Below are 12,355 nucleotides of genomic sequence, written 5' to 3'. Positions count from 1 at the left end.
ACTAGTTCAGTTTAAAAGAAAAAAGTTTCCCAGATCGCGAATTGAACCCGGGCCGCCTGGGTGAGAGCCAGGAATCCTACCCACTAGACAATCGGGGAGATGTCTTTGCTCAGTACAGGGACATTGTGGTAGTAGGGGGATACTAGTTCAGTTTAAAAGAAAAAAGTTTCCCAGACCGGGAATTGAACCCGAGCCGCCTGGGTGAGAGCCAGGAATCTTAACCACTAGACCATCTGTGAGATGTCCTTGCTCAGTACAGGGATATTTGAAACCAATACACATTATTTATCTCGTCAGTTGAAGGTCTTTTAGTAACAAAGAAATAATTCCCAGACCGGGAATTGAACCCGGGCCGCCTGGGTGAAAGCCAGGAATCCTAACCACTAGATCATCTGGGAGACGTTGACTAATTACAACGAGAGGTATGAAGCAAATACCATACTTAAAAAATCAATTTCAATAGTTTCGTTTTTAAATCGTAAAGGAATTAATACAGATGATCCTAAACACGATCTGCTCACATACGAACAAAAATTCTCAAAATTCAAATTTTATTCAGAAACTTGTAATAAAATTTGCGGCCGATAAGGGACTTGAAACCTTGACCGTTGGATTAAAATCCAACGCTCTGCCGACTGAGCAAACAGGGCGTTAAGAAATGTTTATTTCTCTCAAAATAAGTGTATTGCCGACAAAATACGGTCACATAATGAGCTATAAAAGAGGGTAAACCATCGTTGCATCAACAGTAAGAATCTCAGTTTATATTTGCTAGAGGCAAATTGTGGTAGTAGGGGGATACTAGTTCAATTCAAAAGAAAAAAGTTTCCCAGACCGGGAATTGAACCCGGGCCGCCTGGGTGAGAGCCAGGAATCCTAACCACTAGACCATCTGGGATGATTTCTTTGCTCAGTACAGGGATATTTGAAACCAATACATAATATTTATCTCGGCAGTTGAAGGTCTTTTAGTAACAAAGAATTAATTCCCAGACCGGGAATTGAACCCGGGCCGCCTGGGTGAAAGCCAGGAATCCTAACCACTAGACCATCTGGGAGACGCTGACTACTTACAACGAGAGGTATGAAGCAAATACCATACTTAAAAAATCCATTTCAATAGTTTCCTTTTTAAATCGTAAATGAATTAAGACAGATCATCCTAAACAAAATCTGCCCATATACGAACAAAAATTCTCAAAATACAAATTTTATTTAGAAAATTTGTAATAAAATTTGCGCCCGATAAGGGACTTGAACCCTTGACCGTTGGATTAAAAGTCCAACGCTCTACCGACTGAGCTAACAGGGCATTAAGAAATGTTTATTTCTCTCAAAATAAGTGTATTGCCGACAAAATGCGGTCACATAATGAGCTATAAAAGAGGGTAAACCATCGTTGCATCAACAGTAAGAATCTTAGTTTATATTTGCATAGAGGCACATTGTGGTAGTAGGGGGTTAGTTCAGTTCAAAAGAAAAAAAATTCCCAGATCCGGAATTGAACCCGGGCCGCCTGGGTGAGAGCAAGGAATCCTAACCACTAGACCATCTGGGAGATGTCTTTGCTCACTACAGGGATATTTAAAACCTATACACAATATTTATCTTGGCAGTTGAAGGTCTTTTAGTAACAACGAAATAATTCCCAGACCGGGAATTGAACCCGGGCCGCCTGGGTGAGAGCCAGGAATCCTAACCACTAGACCATCTTGGAGATGTGTTTGCTCAGTACAGGGATATTTGAAACCAATACACAATATTTATCTCGGCAGTTAAAGGTCTTTTAGTAACAAAGAGATAATTCCCAGACCGGGAATTGATCCCGGGCCGCCTGGGTGAAAGCCAGGAATCCTAACCACTAGACTATCTGGGAGACGGTGACTACTTACAACGAGAGGTATGAAACAAATACCATACTTAAAAAATCGATTTCAATAGTTTCCTTTTTAAATCGTAAAGGAATTAATACAGATCATCCTAAACAAAATCTGCTCACATACGAACAAAAATTCTCAAAATACAAATTTTATTTAGAAATTTGTAATAAAATTTGCGCCCGATAAGGGACTTGAACCCTTGACCGTTGGATTAAAAGTCCAACGCTCTACCGACTGAGCTAACCGGGCGTTGAAAAATGTTTATTTCTCTCAAAATTCGTGTATTGCCGACGAAAAACGGACACAAAATGAGCTATAAAAGAGGGTAAACCACCGTTGCATCAACAGTAAGAATCTTAGTTTATATTTGCAAAGAGGCACATTGTGGTAGTAGGATACTAGTTTAGTTTAAAAGAAAAAAGTTTCCCAGAATGGGAATTGAACCCGGGCGGCCTGGGTGAAAGCCAGGAATCCTAACCACTAGACCATCTGGGAGACGGTGACTACTTAAAACGAGAGTTATGAAGCAAATACCATACATAAAAAATCAATTTTCATAGTTTCCTTTTTAAATCGTAAAGGAATGAATACAGATGATCCTAAACAAGATCTGCTCATATACGAACAAAAATTCTCAAAATACAAATTTTATTTAGAAATTTGTAATAAAATTTGCGCCCGATAAGGGACTTGAACCCTTGACCGTTGGATTAAAAGTCCAACGCTCTACCGATTGAGCTAACCGGGCGCTGAGAAATGTTTATTTCTCTCAAAATAAGTTAATTGCCGACAAAAAACGGTCACATAATGAGCTATAAAAGAGGGTAAACCATCGTTGCATCAACAGTAAGAATCTTAGTTTACATTTGCATAGAGGCACATTGTGGTAGTAGGGATACTAGTTCAGTTCAAAAAAAAAAAGTTTCCCAGAACAGGAATTGAACCCGGGCCGCCTGGGTGAGAGCCAGGAATTCTAACCACTAGACCATCTGGGAGATGTCTTTGCTCAGTACAGGGATATTTAAAACCAATACACAATATTTATCTCGTCAGTTGAAGGTCTTTTAGGAACAAAGAAATAATTCCCAGACCGGGAATTGAACCCGGGACGCCTGGGTGAAAGCCAGGAATCCTAACCACTAGACCATCTGGGAGACGTTAACTACTTTCAACGAGAGGTATGAAGCAAATACCATACATAAAAAATCAATTTTCATAGTTTCCTTTTTAAGTCGTAAAGTAATTAATACAGATAATCCTAAACAAGATCTGCTCACAAACAAACAAAAATTGTTAAAATTCGAATTTTATTTAGAAACTTGTAATAAAATTTGCGGCCGATAAGGGACTTGAAACCTTGACAGTTGGATTAAAATCCAACGCTCTACCGACTGAGCTAACAGGGCGTTAAGAAATGTTTATTTCTCTCAAAATAAGTGTATTGCCGACGAAAAACGGTCACAAAATGAGCTATAAAAGAGGGTAAACCATCGTTGCATCAACAGTAAGAATCTTAGTTTATATTTGCATAGAGGCACATTGTGGTAGTAGGGGGATACTAGATCAGTTTAAAAGAAAAAAGTTTCCCAGACCGGGAATTGAACCCGGGCCGCTAGGGTGAAAGCCAGGAATCCTAACCACTAGACCATCTGGGAGACAGTGACTACTTACAACGAGAGGTATGAAGCAAATACCATACATAAAAAATCAATTTTCATAGTTGCCTTTTTAAGTCGCAAAGTAATAAATACAGATAATCCTAAACAAGATCTACAAATAAACAAACAAAAATTCTCAAAATTCTAATTTTATTTAGAAATTTGCAATAAAATTTGCGCCCGATAAGGGACTTGAACCCTTGACCGTTGGATTAAATGTCCAACGCTCTACCGACTGAGCTAACCTGGCGCTGAGAAATGTTTATTTCTCTCAAAATAAGTTAATTGCCGACAAAAAACGGTCACATAATGAGCTGTAAAAGAGGGTAAACCAACGTTGCATGAACAGTAAGAATCTTAGTTTATATTTGCATAGAGCACATTGTGGTAGTAGGGATACTAGTTCAGTTCAAAAGAAAACAGTTTCCCAGACTGGGAATTGAACCCGGGCCGCCTGGGTGAGAGCCAGGAATCCTAACCACTAGACCATCTTGGAGATGTCTTTGCTAGTACAGGGATATTTGAAACCTATACACAATGTTTATCTTGGAAATTGAAGGTCTTTTAGTAACAAAGAAATAATTCTCAGACCGGGAATTGAACCCGGGCCGCCTGGGTGAAAGCCAGGAATCCTAACCACTAGACCATCTGGGAGACGTTGACTACTTACAACGAGAGGTATGAAGCAAATACCATACTTAAAAAATCAATTTCAATAGTTTCGTTTTAAAATCGTAAAGGAATTAATACAGATGATCCTAAACAAGATCTGCTCATACACGAAAAGAAATTCTCAAAATTCAAATTTTATTGAGAAATTTGCGCTCGATAAGGGACTTGAACCCTTGACAGTTGGATTAAAAGTCCAACGCTCTACCGACTGAGCTAACCGGGCGTTGAGAAATGTTTATTTCTCTCAAAATAAGTGTATTGCCAACAAAAAACGGTCACATAATGAGCTATAAAAGAGGGTAAACCATCGTTGCATCAACAGTAAGAATCTTAGTTTATATTTGCGTAGAGGCACATTGTGGTAGTAGGGGGATACTAGTTCAGTTCAAAAGAAAAAGTTTCCCAGACCGGGAATCGAACACGGGCGGCCTGGGTGAGAGCCTGGAATCCTAACCACTAGACCATCTTGAAAATGTCTTTGCTCAGTACAGGGTTATTTGAAACCTATACACAATATTTATCTTGACAGTTGAAGGTCTTTTAGTAACAAAGAAATAATTCCCAGACCGGGAATTGAACCCGCACCGTCTGGGAGAAAGCCAGGAATACTAACCACTAGACCATCTGGGAGACGGTGACTACTTACAACGAGAGGTATGAAGCAAATACCATTCTTAAAAAAATCAATTTCAATAGTTTCCTTTTCAAATCGTAAAGGAATTAATACAGATGATCCTAAACAAAATCTGCGCATATACGAACAAAAATTCTCAAAATACAAATTTTATTTAGAAATTTGTATTAAAATTTGCGCCCGATAAGGGACTTGAACCCTTGACCGTTGGATTAAAAGTCCAACGCTCTACCGATTGAGCTAACCGGGCGCTGAGAAATGTTTATTTCTCTCAAAATTAGTTAATTGCCGACAAAAACGGTCACATAATGAACTATAAAAGAGGGTAAACCATCGTTGCATCAACAGTAAGAATCTTAGTTTACATTTGCATAGAGGCACATTGTGGTAGTAGGGATACTAGTTCAGTTCAAAAAAAAAGAAGTTTCCCAGAACAGGATAAAAGAGGGTAAACCATCGTTGCATCAACAGTAAGAATCTTAGTTTATATTTGCATAGAGGCACATTGTGGTAGTAGGATACTAGTTCAGTTCAAAAGAACAAAGTTTCCTGGACCGGGAATTGAACCCGGGCAGCCTGGGTGAAAGCCAGGAATCCTAACCAGTAGACCACCTGGGAGACCGTGACTAATTACAACGAGAGTTTTGAAGCAAATACCATACATAAAAAATCCATTTCAATAGATTCCTTTTTTGAGTCGTAAAGGAATTAATACAGATAATCCTAAACAAGATCTGCTCGTAAACAAACAAAAAATATTAAAATGCTAATTTTATATGGATAATTGTAATAAAATTTGCGCTCGATAAGGGACTTGAACCCTTGACAGTTGGATTAAAAGTCCAACGCTCTACCGACTGAGCTAACCGGGCGCTGAGAAATGTTTAATTCTCTCAAAATAAGTGTATTGCCGTCGAAAAACGGTCAAAAAATGAGCTATAAAAAGAGGGTAAACCATCGTTGCATCAACAGTAAGAATCTTAGTTTATATTTGCATAGAGGCACATTGTGGTAGTAGGGATAGGGGAAGGTTGCCCATGATGGGACACGTTTTTTCAAATGATTGTACCGAGTTCTCAATAATAACAATAATTTTGAATAATATCATGCCTACTTGATACCTCTGCCCTTTACGCTCAAAAAACACTTATAACTTTGCCTCTAGCGTTCGAACTTTTTTATAAAATCGTCTTAGAAAACACGTTGTTGTGTCCCGTCTTTAGAAACCAGAGTTTCATATGATCGGGACAGTGCGATTCGCAAGATAGGACAGGAAGAATCCGTTGTTTTAAATTGATCAATTTGTACCACAAGCATTAAAACAACTTTAACTCCACCTGCTACACTTACCTAAGTTTAAAACTAGCCTGTTTAGAACAATTCACAGAATCTTAGAACGAATTTGCTGTGGTAAGCGAAAATTAATATTTTTAAATTAACAGGTCAAGTGCGTGGCAAAGAGTGACTGTCTTGGAACTTTAGTTTTGTTGTGTCTATATTTTTGCATTGAATACTTTTCTACAAACATCTGCCTGTGTTAATAGCTCTCAACGCAAACGACCTAGGCCAAATCTTGTCTGTTTGCTCGTTTGTTTTTTAGTGAACTTTTAAGCAATAATTTTGTTTTAATTGGAATAGGTATGGTTTTTGTTAAGTGAAGTTTTACCTGCATTTTTAATATTTCTTACAAACATGTTAATACGATGATTTCTTTTAACCAGTTGCATTTCTTAACGTATTTTATGGATGGGGAAACCGTATAAAATGTTTTACGTCATACATAAAAAATTAAAACCTAACCATATTAAAATTTGTTAGTTGAAAACATTTTGAACCATAAAAAAATGTTAGCTTCTTCAAAAGAGGTAATGTCAAGTCCATATTTTTGTCACAATAACCCAAAATGTAGGTTGCAACAATTAGTTCCTCACTTGGGAACGGCCTGTCGTATCTTACGCGCCCCACATCACCATATAGGGGAAAACCGGGACCTATGATCAGGCCGGACCGATGAGCCACCCCCAATAACTTTAATATTTTAACACTTTAGCGCCTCTAACTTAGTTAGGTCTTTCAAGCATGTTATAATGGCTTCCTAACGACAGAATCAGCGGGATCGTATGTTGTAAAATTTAGGTAGAAAAATGCATTTTGTCAGGTTGAAACTAAATTTTTTAAGGTTTACTATTTTATTTTTATGTGTTTCAAAGAGTTATTATTAAAATTATCTTTACTTAATATACAAAGTAGGGACAGTACTCTGTCAGATTAGCCAGTATTTTACAAATTTAAAAGTTTTTATAAACCTTTTTTGGCGCTCTTTCACTATTGTACGTGAAAAGTTATGCAAAAAAAAATAATAATAATACCGCATACCACAACGCATATTGTTTGGGTTAGGGTGCGGATTAGCGTTTCGGTGAGGGTGGGTCAAGTAATATTATGTTTATTATTACTAATAACTTGACCCACCCTTAACCATTAATTTTTTTTCAATAGTGAAAGAGCGCCCCTTTTTTTGCTAAGATAGTCAACATTAGTGGTGCGGGACCGATGAGACAATAAAAACAGGGACCTTTGAGCCACTGGTTTCTTGGGGGTGGTACTAAATACCGAATGGAACCGAATGGTACCGAATGGCACCGAATGGAACCACATGGGATCGAATGCTAACGAATGCCAACCAAACTACACGTCTGTTTTACTCCTAAATCTGATTTAATTTTACACGAAGGATATCTTGTCACATGAGAGTATTTTAGAACGCATGAGGCCTAAGGAGGGATGCAATGAACATGGTACCGAATAAAACCAAATGAAACCCAAAATAACCCATTGTAACTCGTAGAATAATCACGAAATACCGAATGGAACCCAATGGAACCCAAAAGAATCCAATAGGACCTAATGTAGCTCGTTCGACCCAATGTCGTAGGAGATTTACCGTACTAAATACCGAACGGTACCGAATGGTATCGAATGGTACCGAATGGAACCCAATGGAACCGAATGGTACCAAATGATACCCACTGGAACCCAATTGAACCCAAAAGTACTCATAGAAGAATCACTGAATACCGAATGGAACCCAATGGAACCCAATTATCTCGTAGGATTATCGCTAAATACCGAATGGTACCGAATTGAACCCAATATAACCGTTTAGTGATTCTCCTACGAGTTACAATGGGTTCTATTTGGTTCCATTCGTTGCCATTCGGTACCATTCGGTATTTAGTGTTTCTATTACGAGTTACAATGGGTTCTATTTGCTTCCATTCCGTACCATTCGGTATTTAGTGTTTCTATTACGAGTTACAGTGGGTTCTATTGGGTTCCGTTCGGTTCCATTCGGTGCCATTTGGTTCCATTCGGTACCATTCGGTATTTAGCGTTCCTATTACGAGTTACAATGGGTTCTATTTGCTTCCATTCCGTACCATTCGGTATTTAGTGTTTCTATTACGAGTTACAGTGGGTTTTATTGGGTTCCGTTCGGTTCCATTCGGTGCCATTCGGTGCCATTCGGTGCCATTCGGTACTATTCGGTACCATTCGGTATTTAGTGTTTCTATTACGAGAGACAATAGGTTCTATTGGGTTCCATTCGGTTCTATCCGGTACCATTCGGTATTTAGTGTTTCTAGTACGAGTTACAATAGGTTTCATTGGGTTTCATTCGGTACCATGTATATTGCAACCCTCCTTAGGCCTCGTTTTAAAATACTCTCATGCGACATCATATCCTTCGTGTAAAATCAAATCAGATTTAGGAGTAAACCAGACGTTTAGTTTGGTTGGCATTCGTTAGCATTCGATCCCATGTGGTTCCATTCAGTGCCATTCGGTACCATTCGGTACCATTCGGTGCCATTCGGTGCCATTCGGTACCATTCGGTACCATTCGGTATTTAGTACCACCCGTTTCTTGGTAACTGCAGCCAATGTAATACATATTAGTAATATTTATAGTTTACATAACATAATACAAAATGTCTATTAAAAAAATATTGCAGAAATACTATGTGGCACCTTTTTAGCAGGATTTATGAAGCTTGCTGTGAAAGATGCTAATGATAAATTTTAATCAAAAAGATTGTAAGCTGAAGCTCACTCTGTTCATCAAAGTATCATGTCAATATATGTTAAACACGCAAGCCTAAAGGGATAACATCAAGTTGCTTTTAAAATGTCACAATACAGGTAAGAAAATGTAAAAAAAATACCACAATAAGGACTTATAAAGTTTATTATTAAAATGGATTTTTTGTTCTACATGGCTTTTGGAACAAATTTAGCTGTTTAGTTTGCTTATTGGTTTAATCATTGAGTTTTTACCCATTGTTGTCTTTTTGAGCTGTTGATAGTTTTTGTTTTGTCAAATAACTTTATTTAATACATTTTACAGGCATTTACAAACATTGACATGGAATCTTTGCACCATAAGATGTTTCCAAATGTCTAATTACCAAGTTGGATTTCAAGAGCCTGATTTTTAGTTTGCTGTTTCAAGCTTAAAAATGCCCCCTCTTTAGATGAAAAAGATGTGTTTAAAGGCTTTATTTATCTACTACTATGCCTGTTAGAATCACAAGTCTGATACAAAAAAGATTGCAGAAAAAACGTGAAGTTAAAGTTTAATAACATTTTTTTTAACTGCAAAAATTAATAGTTATGTTGTTGTGTATAAGTATAAAGATAATAAAAGTGTGCATTATTATGTAGGTCATTTCTTAATGATAAAGATGGTGATTTTTAAATATATTTTTAGGTAAGGACAATAAAAGCAGATTTGTTGAGTCCTCAATGAAAGATATTCTGTGCAACTTTCTGAGTACCAATGCTGCTTCCAAATGAAAACTTGTATTGTTATTTGAAATGTTGTTTTTCGTCTATTAAATATACCATTTTAAAGCAATGTGCTGTTTGACTTTGTTTTTCAATTAAAATTAACGTTTAAATAACGTGTCTCAAGGGTCCCTCCATCGTGGTTCAACGGACCCGACTATGAGGGTCTCTTAAGCCATTTTAAAGACCCCGACGTTTCAGTTTCTCAATTAAAAGGTTTGAATGTAAACCATTTAAAACTTCAACACAGTCAACCTACAGCTCTAAAGCACCATCTGTCCAATTATTAGCCATAACGGATTAGAAACGCAAAAGTTACGGGCGAAAGTTCAAAAAGTGGCTCACAGGTCCCGGTTTTCCCCTACAGAAGCTGGCTGCTTATAGGTACAAGGTAATATGAAAAACTTACCTGTATAAGTAAGCCTGGTAAATTACCCATATATTAGTAAAAAATGAATTTTATACAACTTCAAGAAATATGAAATAACTCAAATATAAAAATAATAAAACCAGCAAGAAAACACCCCCATTTTCTTTAGATTGATATGTTGTAAAAACACCGTCAGCCTACCGAAATGTTTTTGTGTTAAAATGATTGCTACCATTGGGTGCTTCAAAAAATAATTGAGAATTGGGGCTACCTAATGGCACATTGATATAATCCACAATTCCCGACTCAGGAAACGTCCCATCTAGGGCATCCTTCCCCTACTAGTTCAATTTAAAAAAAATACGTTTTCTCAGACTGGCAATTGCGCCCGATAAAGGACTTGAACCCTTGACCGTTTTGATTAAAAGTCCAACGCTCCACCGACTGAGCTAACCGGGCGTAGATAAGTGTAGTTTATTTCAAAATAAGTATGATGGAAACGAAAATCTGTCACAAAATGTGCTGTTAAAGAGGGTAAATCATCGTCGAATTAATAATAAGATTATAATTGTGAATTTTTGCCAATTGTTTTACTGGAAAGCTGAGTTCATTTCCATATCAATACAAGTTTTCCCAGAACTGGAATTGAACCCGGGCCGCCTGAGTGTGAGCCAGAAATCACTACTAAAGCAAGGGTGCTCGCAAACTGTGTACGGGGATGCTGAAATCCGACACAGAAAGTGTATAACTGTAGCCTAATTAGTTTCTTTGTTCCGTTAAATGTTAAACTAACTCACATATTTTAGTATTCTGTTACTTTGTTATCACTTACTTTGTTATAGGCTACCGGTATGTATAAAAATTAAATTACAACGTTATTGTTCGAGCAATTCTTGATTGCGATATGGTGCGATATGTGGTTGATGATTTGAAAAGGTTTCAACAAAGAAAAAAGTCAAGAACTACTGTACTAAACCAACTGGGATATGCAGTTAAAAGGTGCACAAAAAAATGTCCGGGGATTGAACCCAGCAGGGCGTCTTGGTGTAAGCCAGGGATCCTAACTACGTCATTTTGTAATGACCGAATGTCCAAGTCAAGTGCTTTGCAAGAAACAAATAATAGGCTCAACTCCAAATTTGTGATTGCTTGATTTATATAATATTATATATAAATATAATATTACCAGCTGTATATTGGATTATGTGCAATTTCGCATGCTTGCTCTGCATGCATATTTATAGGCCAACACAAGGACATACGTTTAGATCTAACTCCGTGAAGCCACGTTTTGTAAAACTATGTGATTTCACGTTATGACACAACGTGACGTCCTATTTGAAAGAATTTTCGTGTTTCTACCCCCTAAGCAAAAATCTTGTACCTGCGCCTACAAAGAATAGAGGATTATATAGGGTTAATAGGTAGGCTGATCTGAAAATGTAAGTTTTAAATTATAACAGTTTATTAAGGGCAAATTATTGTTTGAGTATACTGGTGTAAGATAACTGTTCTCCTGGTATGGGGGCACAATGGTCTAGCACTCTAGCCCAGTGGTCGGCAATCGCCGGTCCGCGGACCGGTGCCGCGAGGAGTTCATTACCGGTCCGTAGCTGGGTTTCCAGATGATATTTTGATAAAAATACAACTCCTCGTACGTACAATATATCGAAAACGGGCCATATATAATTTTTTTTGATGTTCAGCAAGCGTTCTCACCCCAAAGTGCAATAGAATCAAATCATGCAAACAATGTCTGTAAACAATGTTGATGTTCAGACAGGAAATTTTAGAAAAAACGCATGCATTTTAATTAGGACATTGAAAAAAGTTGTTCCTTTACTGCACATTTGTTGTTTTTAAGGCCGGTCCGCGACAAAATTTCAGTTTTAAACCGGTCCGCAGTGTAAAAAAGGTTGCCGACCCCTGCTCTAGCCTACTTAAATATTGTGGATTAATATTTTATGTAATCCCATGACAAATCTTCCTACTTACTCGTGGGATTTCGAAACAAACAAACAATAGAATTAGTTTTGCGAAACACATCACACACAACTAACACTTCTGCAAACTTGTAGCCATAAACAAGAACACAGAACACCTTAGGTATGTCATTGTATGTTGACATGAATTTTCACAGCCCGAGTGCCATGAACTAATCACGGGACTTTTTTGCTGAATTCCCTCTCCCAAAGAGGACTCAACACACAAATCAACGTAGCAATGAAATTCGCGCGAAACGCAAAAATTTTGCATTGGCGCGTCTGTTAGCTGAACGGATAAATAAAAGTTT

General features: G+C 37.5%; 16 non-coding genes across 16 annotated transcripts; all 16 read right to left on the bottom strand.

Moving 5' to 3' along the window:
• Positions 1–167: 167 nt before the first annotated feature.
• Trnae-cuc (transfer RNA glutamic acid (anticodon CUC)) lies at positions 168–239 on the bottom strand. The gene has a single exon. It is a non-coding gene; the product is annotated as a tRNA-Glu (tRNA).
• An 87-nt stretch (positions 240–326) lies between these two features.
• On the bottom strand, positions 327–398 carry Trnae-uuc (transfer RNA glutamic acid (anticodon UUC)). The gene has a single exon. It is a non-coding gene; the product is annotated as a tRNA-Glu (tRNA).
• A 428-nt stretch (positions 399–826) lies between these two features.
• Trnae-cuc (transfer RNA glutamic acid (anticodon CUC)) lies at positions 827–898 on the bottom strand. The gene has a single exon. It is a non-coding gene; the product is annotated as a tRNA-Glu (tRNA).
• Positions 899–986: 88 nt separating this feature from the next.
• Positions 987–1,058, bottom strand: Trnae-uuc (transfer RNA glutamic acid (anticodon UUC)). Its single transcript has one exon. It is a non-coding gene; the product is annotated as a tRNA-Glu (tRNA).
• A 181-nt stretch (positions 1,059–1,239) lies between these two features.
• Positions 1,240–1,312, bottom strand: Trnak-uuu (transfer RNA lysine (anticodon UUU)). Its single transcript has one exon. It is a non-coding gene; the product is annotated as a tRNA-Lys (tRNA).
• A 333-nt stretch (positions 1,313–1,645) lies between these two features.
• On the bottom strand, positions 1,646–1,717 carry Trnae-cuc (transfer RNA glutamic acid (anticodon CUC)). The gene has a single exon. It is a non-coding gene; the product is annotated as a tRNA-Glu (tRNA).
• Positions 1,718–1,804: 87 nt separating this feature from the next.
• Positions 1,805–1,876, bottom strand: Trnae-uuc (transfer RNA glutamic acid (anticodon UUC)). Its single transcript has one exon. It is a non-coding gene; the product is annotated as a tRNA-Glu (tRNA).
• A 180-nt stretch (positions 1,877–2,056) lies between these two features.
• On the bottom strand, positions 2,057–2,129 carry Trnak-uuu (transfer RNA lysine (anticodon UUU)). The gene has a single exon. It is a non-coding gene; the product is annotated as a tRNA-Lys (tRNA).
• Positions 2,130–2,555: 426 nt separating this feature from the next.
• Trnak-uuu (transfer RNA lysine (anticodon UUU)) lies at positions 2,556–2,628 on the bottom strand. The gene has a single exon. It is a non-coding gene; the product is annotated as a tRNA-Lys (tRNA).
• Positions 2,629–2,803: 175 nt separating this feature from the next.
• Trnae-cuc (transfer RNA glutamic acid (anticodon CUC)) lies at positions 2,804–2,875 on the bottom strand. The gene has a single exon. It is a non-coding gene; the product is annotated as a tRNA-Glu (tRNA).
• An 87-nt stretch (positions 2,876–2,962) lies between these two features.
• Trnae-uuc (transfer RNA glutamic acid (anticodon UUC)) lies at positions 2,963–3,034 on the bottom strand. The gene has a single exon. It is a non-coding gene; the product is annotated as a tRNA-Glu (tRNA).
• Positions 3,035–3,962: 928 nt separating this feature from the next.
• Trnae-cuc (transfer RNA glutamic acid (anticodon CUC)) lies at positions 3,963–4,034 on the bottom strand. The gene has a single exon. It is a non-coding gene; the product is annotated as a tRNA-Glu (tRNA).
• An 86-nt stretch (positions 4,035–4,120) lies between these two features.
• Trnae-uuc (transfer RNA glutamic acid (anticodon UUC)) lies at positions 4,121–4,192 on the bottom strand. The gene has a single exon. It is a non-coding gene; the product is annotated as a tRNA-Glu (tRNA).
• Positions 4,193–4,360: 168 nt separating this feature from the next.
• Positions 4,361–4,433, bottom strand: Trnak-uuu (transfer RNA lysine (anticodon UUU)). Its single transcript has one exon. It is a non-coding gene; the product is annotated as a tRNA-Lys (tRNA).
• Positions 4,434–5,021: 588 nt separating this feature from the next.
• Positions 5,022–5,094, bottom strand: Trnak-uuu (transfer RNA lysine (anticodon UUU)). The gene has a single exon. It is a non-coding gene; the product is annotated as a tRNA-Lys (tRNA).
• A 549-nt stretch (positions 5,095–5,643) lies between these two features.
• On the bottom strand, positions 5,644–5,716 carry Trnak-uuu (transfer RNA lysine (anticodon UUU)). The gene has a single exon. It is a non-coding gene; the product is annotated as a tRNA-Lys (tRNA).
• Positions 5,717–12,355: the final 6,639 nt, after the last annotated feature.

Source organism: Ascidiella aspersa, chromosome 3 (assembly GCF_963924565.1).
Source record: "Ascidiella aspersa chromosome 3, kaAscAspe10.2, whole genome shotgun sequence".
Classification (NCBI taxonomy): Eukaryota; Metazoa; Chordata; class Ascidiacea; order Phlebobranchia; family Ascidiidae; genus Ascidiella; species Ascidiella aspersa.
This window is presented reverse-complemented; position numbering and strand designations above follow the sequence as displayed.